The sequence below is a fragment of the Mesoplodon bidens genome (assembly GCF_964165515.1).
Source record: "Mesoplodon bidens genome assembly, chromosome: 9".
Lineage (NCBI taxonomy): Eukaryota > Metazoa > Chordata > Mammalia > Artiodactyla > Ziphiidae > Mesoplodon > Mesoplodon bidens.
In genome coordinates, this window is record NC_138166.1 from 53,248,289 (window position 1) to 53,259,532 (window position 11,244).

General features: G+C 36.6%; 1 long non-coding RNA gene across 1 annotated transcript in view; it reads left to right on the plus strand.

Moving 5' to 3' along the window:
* The window catches only part of LOC308622978, a 33,948-nt gene extending 24,471 nt beyond the window's left edge, over positions 1-9,477 (plus strand). The window contains exon 3 of the long non-coding RNA XR_014016715.1: positions 9,116-9,477. This is a non-coding gene — a long non-coding RNA (uncharacterized lncRNA). The remainder of the gene's footprint in view (positions 1-9,115) is intronic.
* Positions 9,478-11,244: the final 1,767 nt, after the last annotated feature.

Here is an 11,244-nt window from a genome sequence, read left to right on the forward strand (position 1 = left end):
GGTGTTTCTATTTTTGGTTTTGTAATTTATAAGTATTTCTTGGGGAGATATTTTGAGACTGTATCTTGTTCCTCATCAAACTTTCACCCATAAACTTTAGTATTAATTTATAATCATTTTCTCAATTGGTGTGTTGATTGCCAAAATGTGATTTTCTAACTGTACCATTCCTTCTGCATTTATAATTTGTCATTCCATTCTATAAAAGAGGGAAAGGGAATATGAATACATATATACAAACATATTAGCTAGAATTCAATATTTGCTTATATACTTTTTCAGTCTTTGGTCTGAGGATAAATAGTCAAAAACTATTCCAAATGTTCTTGTGCTCAAGTTCCACTTCTGGTTAGGATGTAGAATATATCAAGAGATTCTACATTATTAAATGTAAAATCTGGGTAATCTATGCAATCAAATGCTTTTAAGGCTCATTAGCAAGCTACAAACATAAAATAATAAGTTGAACTGAATTTCATAGAAATAAGACCCCATGAGGAGAGACAGAGTACATAAACTGTGTCTCTATTAAACAGAGCATGAGAAGAAGAGGTAACAGATACAAAGGCAAGCAGAAGAGAAAAAGTAACAATTTAATAAATCTTTAAAGGTCAAGTAGGTGCCTACCCAATAATTGAGAATCACTGCGAGTTCCAGACACAACAGGAATTATCACCTTAAAGTGTGTTACTCTGAAGGAAACTATAGCAAAATCAAAACTTAAAAACAAACCAACTGGCAGCTAGATTAACTCAATCCTCTACACTAATGGCTTAGAAAAGAAGGGGTATTTCTGGGTGTAAATATTGTTTAACTTAGTCTCCACTTTTCTTTTAATCACAGTGCCTAGAATTTATTCCAAAATTTGAGACATAAAAATGCAAGGAAAAAAAACCATAAGGGCTTCCCTTGTGGTGCAGTGGTTGAGGGTCCACCTGCCGATGCAGGGGACATGGGTTCGTGCCCTGGTCCAGGAAGATCCCACATGCTGCAGAGTGGCTGGGCCCGTGAGCCATGGCCACTGAGCCTGCGCGTCTGGAGCCTGTGCTCCGCAAAGGGAGAGGCCACAACAGTGAGAGGCCCGTGTACCACACACACACACAAAAAAGTAAGACCCACTGTCAAGAGATAAGTCAATCCACAAAACCAGACCCAGAGATTATCCTGATACTTGAAATGTCAGACACTTTAAAATAACTATGATTAATATATTAAAAGTTACAGTAAAAAGAAAATATGGACAACATGTATGAAGAAATGAGGAAATTCATCAGAGAAATGAAAATTATATAAAACTGTAAGAAACTTAAGAAATGAAAAGATTATCAGAGATGAAGTGTTCCACTAGTAGGCTTTTAGCAATAAAATGGACATGTTCCAGGAAGAATCAGTGACCTTTAAGATAGTTTAATACAAATTATCCAAACTGAAAGACACAAAGAAAAACATGATAATCAGTTTAACAGAACATCCAAAACATTGGGCTATTGTCAAACCATCTACCACATGTAGAATTAGTATCTTAGAAAGTAATGAGAGTAAGAACAGGACAGAATTATTTTAAGAGATAAGAGCCCAGAGGGAGATTCAAGATGTCAAAGGAGGAGGAGGACGTGGAGTTCATCTATCTCCATGGATGCATCAGGAATACATCTATAGATGCAACAGTTCTCACAGAACACTGGCTGAAAACTAGCAGGACACCGTGGACACCAGAAAGAACTATAAAGATCCCTGCAGGGCCTCCCTGGTGGCGCAGTGGTTGAGAGTCCGCCTGCCGATGCAGGGGATACGGGTTCGTGCCCCGGTCTGGGAGGATCCCATATGCCGCGGAGCGGCTGGGCCCGTGAGCCATGGCCGCTGGGCCTGCGCATCCGGAGCCTGTGCTCCGCAACGGGAGAGGCCACAAGAGTGAGAGGCCCGCATACCGCAAAAAGAAAAAAAAAAAAAAAAAAAAAAGATCCCTGCATAACTAGGTAAGACGGAAACAAAAAAGGGAGAAGAAGAAGGATGGGGCCTGAGCCCCAGGGCAGGGGAGCTGAAGCAGAGGAGAGATTCCCAGATTCTGGGAAAGCCCCTCTCTGACAGGGAAATTGATTGGGACAGAAGGGGAGAGTTGGAGGCAGTTGGAAGAGGGTGTACCGGCAAATCTGTGGCACATGGGACAGAGTGAGAAATACACAGATGGTCCGTACCACGGCCCTACATGCCCTGGACTGACACGTGTTCACAGGTTTGCAAGGGGGCTGGGAGCTGGAGCGTGGGGATTGGAGAACAGGCCCAAAGCAAGAACTGCTGTTGGCTGTGGGGAGATAGACTGAGGGGGCGGGAGGGAGGAAATCTGCAGCAGGGAATGGAGGAAGACCAGAGTGCCATGGAAGCAGGGCACTACTGCTGAGTCACATGCAGTGGGAAGAACCACTATTGTAACCTCTCTCCCCACATGCTAGTGCCAGTTCCTGAGCAATAAAACAAAAACAAAAACAAAAAACCCTTAGAGCTGGCCCTCACGTGCCAGCTGCAGGGCAATTAAAAAAAAAGCCCTCTCAGGGGGGGCCCTCACGTGCCTGCTGCCAGGCACCAGAAAAGGCCCGCACTAGGGCCATATCTCTTGTGCCCATGGGTGCTGGCTTCCCTGCGCATTTGGCATTGCTGGGGCTCCCATGATCCAAGCAGTCATACCACCTCTGCACCATGTTCTCACTGGGGCAGAACCAAGAGCTCCAAGGCAGCCTCAGGACCAGACTCCTGTGGGTGAACCACACACAGAGGTGGGGATAAAACCAAAGCTGAACCCCAGGGACTGGGCGACTAAGGAAGAAGATCCAAAATCTTTCCATCAGCTGTACAAGCTGCAGATTAAATCCCAATCAGCTAGGTAGACCCCACAACTATGGAATATCTGAGTAGACATTGAGTATTCCAACAAATGAAAACAGTCTAGCTCTGGCAGCTGTGGACTTTGGGGTCAAGCACACATAGGAATTGGGCCAGATCAGAGTCTGAGTGGTCCCCACAGGGCCCACATCAGGTCCAGAGACCATCCCAGAGGCAGAGGAGACCCTCTTGGGGAGGTGGAGGTGGGCTGTGGCTTACGGTGTGTGCAAGGACACTTAACAGCAGAGACCCCAGGAAAACATTATTATTATTATTAATTTTATTATGTTTTGATTCATTCTATTGTTGGTCCTGGCTTTTTGTTTTGTTCTGGTTTTCTTTCTTTTTAAAAAATTTGTTTGTTGTTTTATTTTGTTATTTTAGTTAGTCTTTTGGGATCTCTGTTTTATAACATATTTTTACTTTTTTATATTTCCATTTCTACTTTGCTTTTCTGTTGTCTTCTGTTTTTTCCCTTTTTATTTTATTATTTTTGAAATCATTTTTATCAGTTTGTTCTGTTTCCTTGCTTTATTCTTCAGCTGGCACACTGCTTTAGCTTTGTTTTTAGGTTATGCATTTTTGTTTGTTTTAATCCTAATTGTTTGATTTCGTTTTTGAGCTCTTCTATTTGTCTGTTTGTTCTCTTGTTTTTTGTTTTATTTGGTTCTGTTTTTGTTTCTTTTACATGCGTGTGTGTTCCTTTGTTTCTGTTTGTTTATGTTTTTACCATTTCTCTGGGATTTTGTCTTTTTTTTCTTTAATATATTTTCTATTTTTATATATATATTTCTATTTCTACATTGCTTTTCTGTTCTTCTGTCTTCTTTCCCCTTACTCATATATATATATTTTTATCATTTTTGTCAGTTTGTTTCTTTGTGTCATTCTTCAGTTGGCACTCTGATTTGGTTTTGTTTTTTGGTTTTGTGTTTTTGTCAGTTTTCATTTTATTTGTTTGATTTCATTCTTGGGTTCTTTTGTTTGTCTGGTTGTTCTCTTGCTTTTTGATTTATCTGGTTCTGTTTTTGTTTCTTTTGTGTGTGTTCCCTTGTTTCTGTTTTTATTTGACTTTACTTTTAACCATTTGTCTGGGGTTCTGTTAGTACTTTTTTTTTTTTAATCCCCTTTATTGGCAGGATGAGTGACTTGTGGGGCCTTGGTTCCTTAACCGGAAGTCAGACCTGAGGCTCTGGGGTGGGAGCACTGAGTCCAGGATGCTGGACCACTAGAGAATTCCTGGCCCTGGGAAGATAATCACTAAAAGCTCTCCTGGAGGCCTCTATCTAAATCCAAGACCTGGCTCCACCCAACTGCCAGCAGTTCCCAGTGCTGGATGCCTCACACCAAACAAGAAACAAGACAGGAACACAAAACCACCCATCAGCACACAGACTACTAAAGTCTTACTAAGCTCACAGACACCCCAAAACACACTACCTGACATGGCCCTGCCCAACAGAGGGAAAAGTCTCAGCTCCACCCACCAGAGCACAGGCACCAGTCTCTCCAATCAGGAAGCCTACACAAACCACTGGACCATCCTTATAACAGGGAGCAGAGAACAGGAGCAAGAAGAACTATGACCCTGCAACCTGGGTAAAGGAGACCTCAAATACTGTAAATTAGACAAAATGAGAAGACAGAGGAATATCTTATAGGCAAAGGAGAAAGATAAAAACCCATAAGACCAAATAAATGAAGAGGAAATAGGCAAACTACCCAAAAATGAATTCAGAGTAATGATAGTAAAGATGATCCAAATACCAGAAATAGAATGGAGAAAATACAAGAAACGTTTAACAAGGACCTAGAAGAACCAAAGAACAAACAAACAGTAATGAACAACACAATAACTGAAATTAAAAATACTCTAGAAGGAATCAACAGCAGAATACCTGAGGCAGAAGAACGGATAAGTGAGCAGGAAGATAGAATGGTAGAATTCACTGCTGCAGAGCAGAATAAAGAAAAAAGAATGAAAAGAATGGAGGACAGTTTCAGAGACCTCTGGGACAACATTAAGCACAACAACATTCTAATTATAGGCATCTCAGAAGAAGAAAAAAGAAAGGGTCTGAGAAAATATTTGAAGAGATTATAGTCAAAAACTTCCCCAACATGGGAAAGCAAATAGTCAATCAAGTCCAGGTGCAGAGAGTCCCATATAGGATAAGCCCAAGGAGAAACATGCTGAGACACATAAAAATCAAAGTAACAAAAATTAAACAAAAAGAAAAAACATTAAAAGCAACAAGGAAAAAGCAACAAATAATATACAAGGGAATCCCCATAAGGTTAACAGCTGATCTTTCAGCAGAAACTCTACATAGATATAGCTTCCATAATAAAAGCTAAGTGAAGTAAGTCAGAGAAAGACAAATATCATATGATATCACTTATACGTTTAATCTAAAAAAATGATATAAATGAATTATTTACAAGATACAAATAGAAAACAAATTTATGGTTACCAAAAGGGAAAGGAGGAGAGAGGGATAAATTAGGGGTTTGTGATTAACAGATACATACTATTATATACAAAATAGATAAACAACAAGGTCCTACTATATAGCACAAGGAACTATATTCAATATCGTATAATAACCTATAGTGGAAAAGTCTGAAAAATATATATACATATGTGAATCAGTTTGCTCTACACCTGAAACTAACATTGTAAATCAACTATACTTCAATAAAAAATAAATATAAGGAAAGAAAGAAATCTTAAAGAAAGGTCATCAGGTAGGGACAAGATGATATCAGATAGAAATCTGAATCCACACAAAATACAAGAGTGAGAGAAATGGAAAATGGGTATATTTAGAATGCAATGCTTCTTGTTATTAAATAGTATAAAAGATAATTGTTTTAAATAAGATAGTAATATATTACAGGGTTTGTAGCATACAGAGAAACAAAATGCATGACAGCAATAACACCAAGATTAAGCGGGAAGATATAAAAACATGGTGTCAGTTTCTTATATCATATGTGAGTTGTAATTATATTATTTGAAGTTGCACTGTGATAAACTAAAAGTGAATTTTAGAAAATCTATAGCAATTAGTACAAATAAAACAAAATAAAAGCCAATAAGGAGATAAAATAGATTAGGAGAAAAAAATCAAAATAAAGATAAAGAAGAAGAAAACGGTTAGACTAGCAAATAGCAAGATAAATTTTAATTTAACCATGTAAAAAAATTTTATTAAATGTAAACCAGCTAAACACTCTAATTCAAAGCAGAATTATTACACTCAATAAAATGCAGTACCTAAATAGATGCTGTCTATAAGAAACTAACTTTAAATAGAAAAATAAACATTAAATGTAAACTGATGGAAAAATATGCACCATGCAAACACTAATCAAAAGCAAGCTGGAGTGGCTATGTTAACATGAGATAATGTAAGCCTCAGAATAAGAAATATGGGAACCAAGAATGAGAGGGACATTACACAGTGACAAAGAAAGACCAATTTATGAAGGGAAAAATAAATATCCTAGATTTATCTGCACCTAACAAGAGGAGCTCAACCTATGAAGCAAAAACTTGTATAACTAAAAGTAGAAATAGATACAGCCACAGTTATAATTGAAGAATTTAACACTTCTCTCTCAATAACTGATATAACAAGTAGGTAGAAATCTCTAAGGATACTGAAGACTTGAATTACTTTTAAAATCTCATAAGTTGATATTTATAGAAAATCACACCAAATATCAGCAAAGACAAATTCTTTTCAAATGCATATGAGATAGTTATATGATAGATCATATTCTGAGACATAAAATGCATTTAAATTATGTGATTAGACATAATACAGCATATGTTCTCTATGACAGAATTAAACTAGAAATTAGTAAGATAGGAATGTGGAAAATATCCAAATATGTGCAAATTAAACAATACATGTTTAAATAGCCCATGGGACAAAGACAAAATGACAAGAGAAAATAGAAAAGCTTGAAGTAAGCGAAAATGAAACACATATCAAAATTTTTGTGATTAAGCTAAAGGAGTCCTTAGAAGTAAATTAATAGGACTAATTACTTAACTTAGAAATAAAGGGCTCAAATCACTTGAACTTTTATTTGAAGAAACTCCCATGTGAGGAAACTTGAGAAAGAAAACCAAATTAAATTCTAAATAAGTGGAATAAAGAAAATGGTAATAATAAGAGCTGAAATTAGTGATTTATAAAACATCTAAGGAGCAGGAAAAAACCAATGAAATTAAAAATTGGCCCTTTGAAAAGATCAGGAAGATTGCAAACATTAGTCCATAGTAACCAAAATAAATGTGTGACAGTGAGAGAGAGGAGAAAAAACAATTGCCAGTACCAGGAAGAAGGGCATATCACTTCAGATTCTACAGACATAGAAAGGGAAATAAGAAAATACCAGGAATGACTGTTTTTCCAATAAATTTTACAACTTATAATGGACCAATTTCCTGAAAAACACAAAATACCAAAATTCATTCAAGAAAAAAAATACATGACCAAAATTTCCCTTTATCTATTCAAAAGTTGAAGTCACAGTTAAAAACCTTCCCACAAAGAAAACTCCAGTTGCAGGTGGCTTTATTTATGAATTCTACCAAACAAATAAATAATACCTATTATATACTAATGTTCAAGATGATAAAAGAGGGAAAACATGTGCCAACTCATTTTATGAGGCCAGCATTAACCTTGATATCAAAACCAGACAAAACCACTCTCAGAAAGCTAGAGACCAATATCCTTTATGAAAAGTCCCTGAAAAATGTTTAGCAAATCAAATGCAGTAATAGAGTGTTTTTTTAAAAACATAGCCAAGTCATGTGTTAGTAAGCACAATTAAAAGAATAAAGGATACGGAGCCAAACTGGATTCAATTCAATTCAATTCAAATTTCCTAGTCATGTGACCTTGGGCAAGACATGGAATCTCTCTAAGCCTTAGTTTCCCCAACTGTATGGTAATAATGCACCTTTAGAGGATTATTGTGAGGACTAAATAAATAAAATATAGTGTATCTAACATAATTTCCAGAACATGGTAGGTACATTTTTTTCAAATCTACAGTTAAATTATAAGTATACTGAGATCTATACTTTAAAAAATTCCCTATGGGGCTTAGCACAATACCTTCTACAAGTAACGGACTAGTGAAAAATTGGTTAATTGAAGTAGAATTTTAAAAACTGTGTTCTACTGATCTTTTAGTTGGTTTTTAATTTGTGTAGAAAATGATAATTTTTAACCTATTGAAAAAACAGGTCAGGTTCCTGAGCATAAGAAACAGAAGGAAACAGAAGAAAATGGGAAAAAGAAATGATCAATTTAGGGACATAGATGAATTATGAAAATTATTTTTTTAGAAGTAGTTGAGGGGAAAACAGAATACAGAATTAAATTTGAGTACTGGTCCCTTAGCATACCTGGATAGCATTTATTATGGAATATTATAAAGAAAAACACCAGCCTGATTATTGAGAAAGCATTCATTCTGACTAAAACAAAACAAAACAAACCACCCCCCCAAAACTGGAAGTAGTAATTATTGGAGAATTATAAAGAACTTTGACTATATTTTCTGCCTGAATTATGTCTGAAGAGCTTGCCTTTATTTTGAGCCAATGGAAGAGAGAGCCACTTCATCCATAGGGCTGGTGTTCAACATTTAGAATTGTTAGAATTGCTATCACAGCAAAAACCAGCCACTTTGTATGTTGCCATAAAAAGAGTAACACTTAATTCTCACAATTACTCTATGAAATTAGTATCATCAAAAAATGATTAGACTCAGAGAAATTTAGAAAACATGCCAAGCTCATCTAATTAACAATTCTGGAGTCAAGACTCAAATTCAAGTTTCCACATATTGGGGCTTTTTGTTGATGTTGATGTTGTTACCATGTAGCTATCTATGATGTTTAATTTGGTTTAAAATTTTACAAATTATCTTTGTCCTCACAAGACCCTATTATGTATAGTTAGCTTTTATCATTTTATAGTTGACAAAACTGAGGTCAAGAGAATTTGCACTTCTCCTAAGCAACACTCGGTTGGAGAAGTAGAATTCAAATCTCAGCTTTGATCTCTCTGGCTTCAGTCTGAATAATGACAAAATTGCAGTCTAGGATCTCCCTGTTCCCAAATGCCTTTTGTTTGTGAATCTCTATAATTTCAAATGTTGTCTTTTAATCTGTTCCTGCCTGGCTTTCCCCCCGCCCTCCCTTTAGCTGCCTAGGAGAAAGCAGTTGTGATAACTATGAAATGATTGTGCAAATTCACTGCAACGCAGAATGAAGATTTCAGAGAGAAGGAATGGAAATGACCAAGTTGCAATATCTCATCATCTCTACCCCAGACAATGCTTCTGAGCTACTTTGTAAAGTGAAGTTCTTAATGATGGATGGGATATGTGGTATTATAAAAATGTGCTAAAATAATCATTAAGAAGAAATAACTATCAGGAATGCCACACACAAATAGGAAATAACATTGAAATAGTCTTGGAGACAAGGATTGTGAATCTCTGCTTGATGGGACGTTAAAAGAAATGAGTGATGTCAAAATTCTATATCATATCGATATAAATATAATAAATCCCATTTAATTTAGATGTTTTATTATTTATTATGAAACCTTTGAAAAATGTTGTATTACAGTTTTAACTATTAAATAACAGTAGTACTTGAATTTTGACTCTGTACTTTTCCAGTAAGACTTTGTATTAAAATGTTCCTATCTGAAACTTTAATAGCTTGTTAATCCAAGAGAAGACTAATTCATTGGAGGCTGCAGAAAGAGCTACTGCCTTTTCAAAGCCCCAAATCCTTTAAACCTCTTTTCTCCTTCATTTTAGAAACATGAACAGCAAGACAAATCTGGCAGCCAGTTTTCGCAGGCTATTTTTTCTCTCAAAATTTTAGGTAACGTATTTCTTGTAACAGTCTTTATAATAAGCAAACATATGTAGAAAAGTCAGGTGTTAAATGAAGCCATGCAAATTAGCCATCTGGATTGAAAAACACTGCTTGCCTAATATTGAGCTCAACAAATTTATAGGTTTATAAAGAATTTTTAGCCTTTGGAATATTCCAGTATATGTGACCAATCCTTATGATTCTTCAAATGGAAATTAAGCTTGAGAGTTGGGAATAAATAGTTGACAAAGACTTCATATTTCCGTCCAAATCTCAAGGCAGTTATTTTGGAAAGAAAGACTAAAATAATAGTACCTAAAATATATATTTGATAAAATATTTGATTTTTACCCAATGCTTTTTAAATTTTTTCCAGAAATGCCTAGAGCCCACCATTGTGATTCCATTTTGGTTGTGTGAACATATGTGTTTAAGATCTCTGCTGATGGTATCTGTGAGAAAGGCTGACATGATAGAAACAAATGAACGTTGCCACTGATGAGCAGGGAGCTTATGCATATCAGACAACAAAGAGATCCTACATTTAAGGTGGAACCATGGCATGCTTTTTCCCATGGTTTGCTGGAGACTTGTCTATCCACTTGTCTGAGGATGTCACTCCAAATGTTAAGAAAGGGAAGGGAAGGGAAGGGATAAGGGGAAGGCAAACAAAACAAATTGATACCCCATCATTCACTGGTTCACAAATAATATCTGAAATGTTTATTCTGATATTTATGACCTTGCATGCTCTAACTCTATCTACCTTTCCAATTTGTGTTGCAACAATTCTTATTCATTTATCTTTTGTTCCAGTCAAATGGAACTCATCACTGCTCCCCACATATGCCATATGCTTTCCTCCCTAGGTGCCTCTGCTCATGAGTTTACTTTGTTCATATCTTCCCTCTCCCTAGCAACCAATTCATTTTCACTATTTAAATTTACATCACTGACATGTGATTTACAAGCCAGAAGATGAACTCATTTTAAATGTTTTAGTGAGTTTTGACAAATTATCACTACATTCAAAATATAGAACATGTCCACATGATTTTACTCATGATCCTTACAATAAAATTCACTCTCACCTCCACACCCCTTCACATACACCCTGAAACGAAGGCAAGGACTGATCTGCTTTCTTTTTTTTTTTTTTTTTTTTTGTGGTATGCGGGCCTCTCACTGTTGTGGCCTCTCCCGTTGCGGAGCACAGGCTCTGGACACACAGGCTCTGCGGCCATGGCTCACGGGCCCAGCCGCTCCGTGGCATGTGGGATCCTCCCGGACCGGGGCACGAACCCGTGTCCCCTGCATCGGCAGGCGGACTCTCAACCACTGCGCCACCAGGGAAGCCCTGATCTAATTTCTAACACTAGTTTTGCCTTTTCTACAGCTCCATATAAATGCATTCATATAGTACTTACTTTTTTATATCTGGT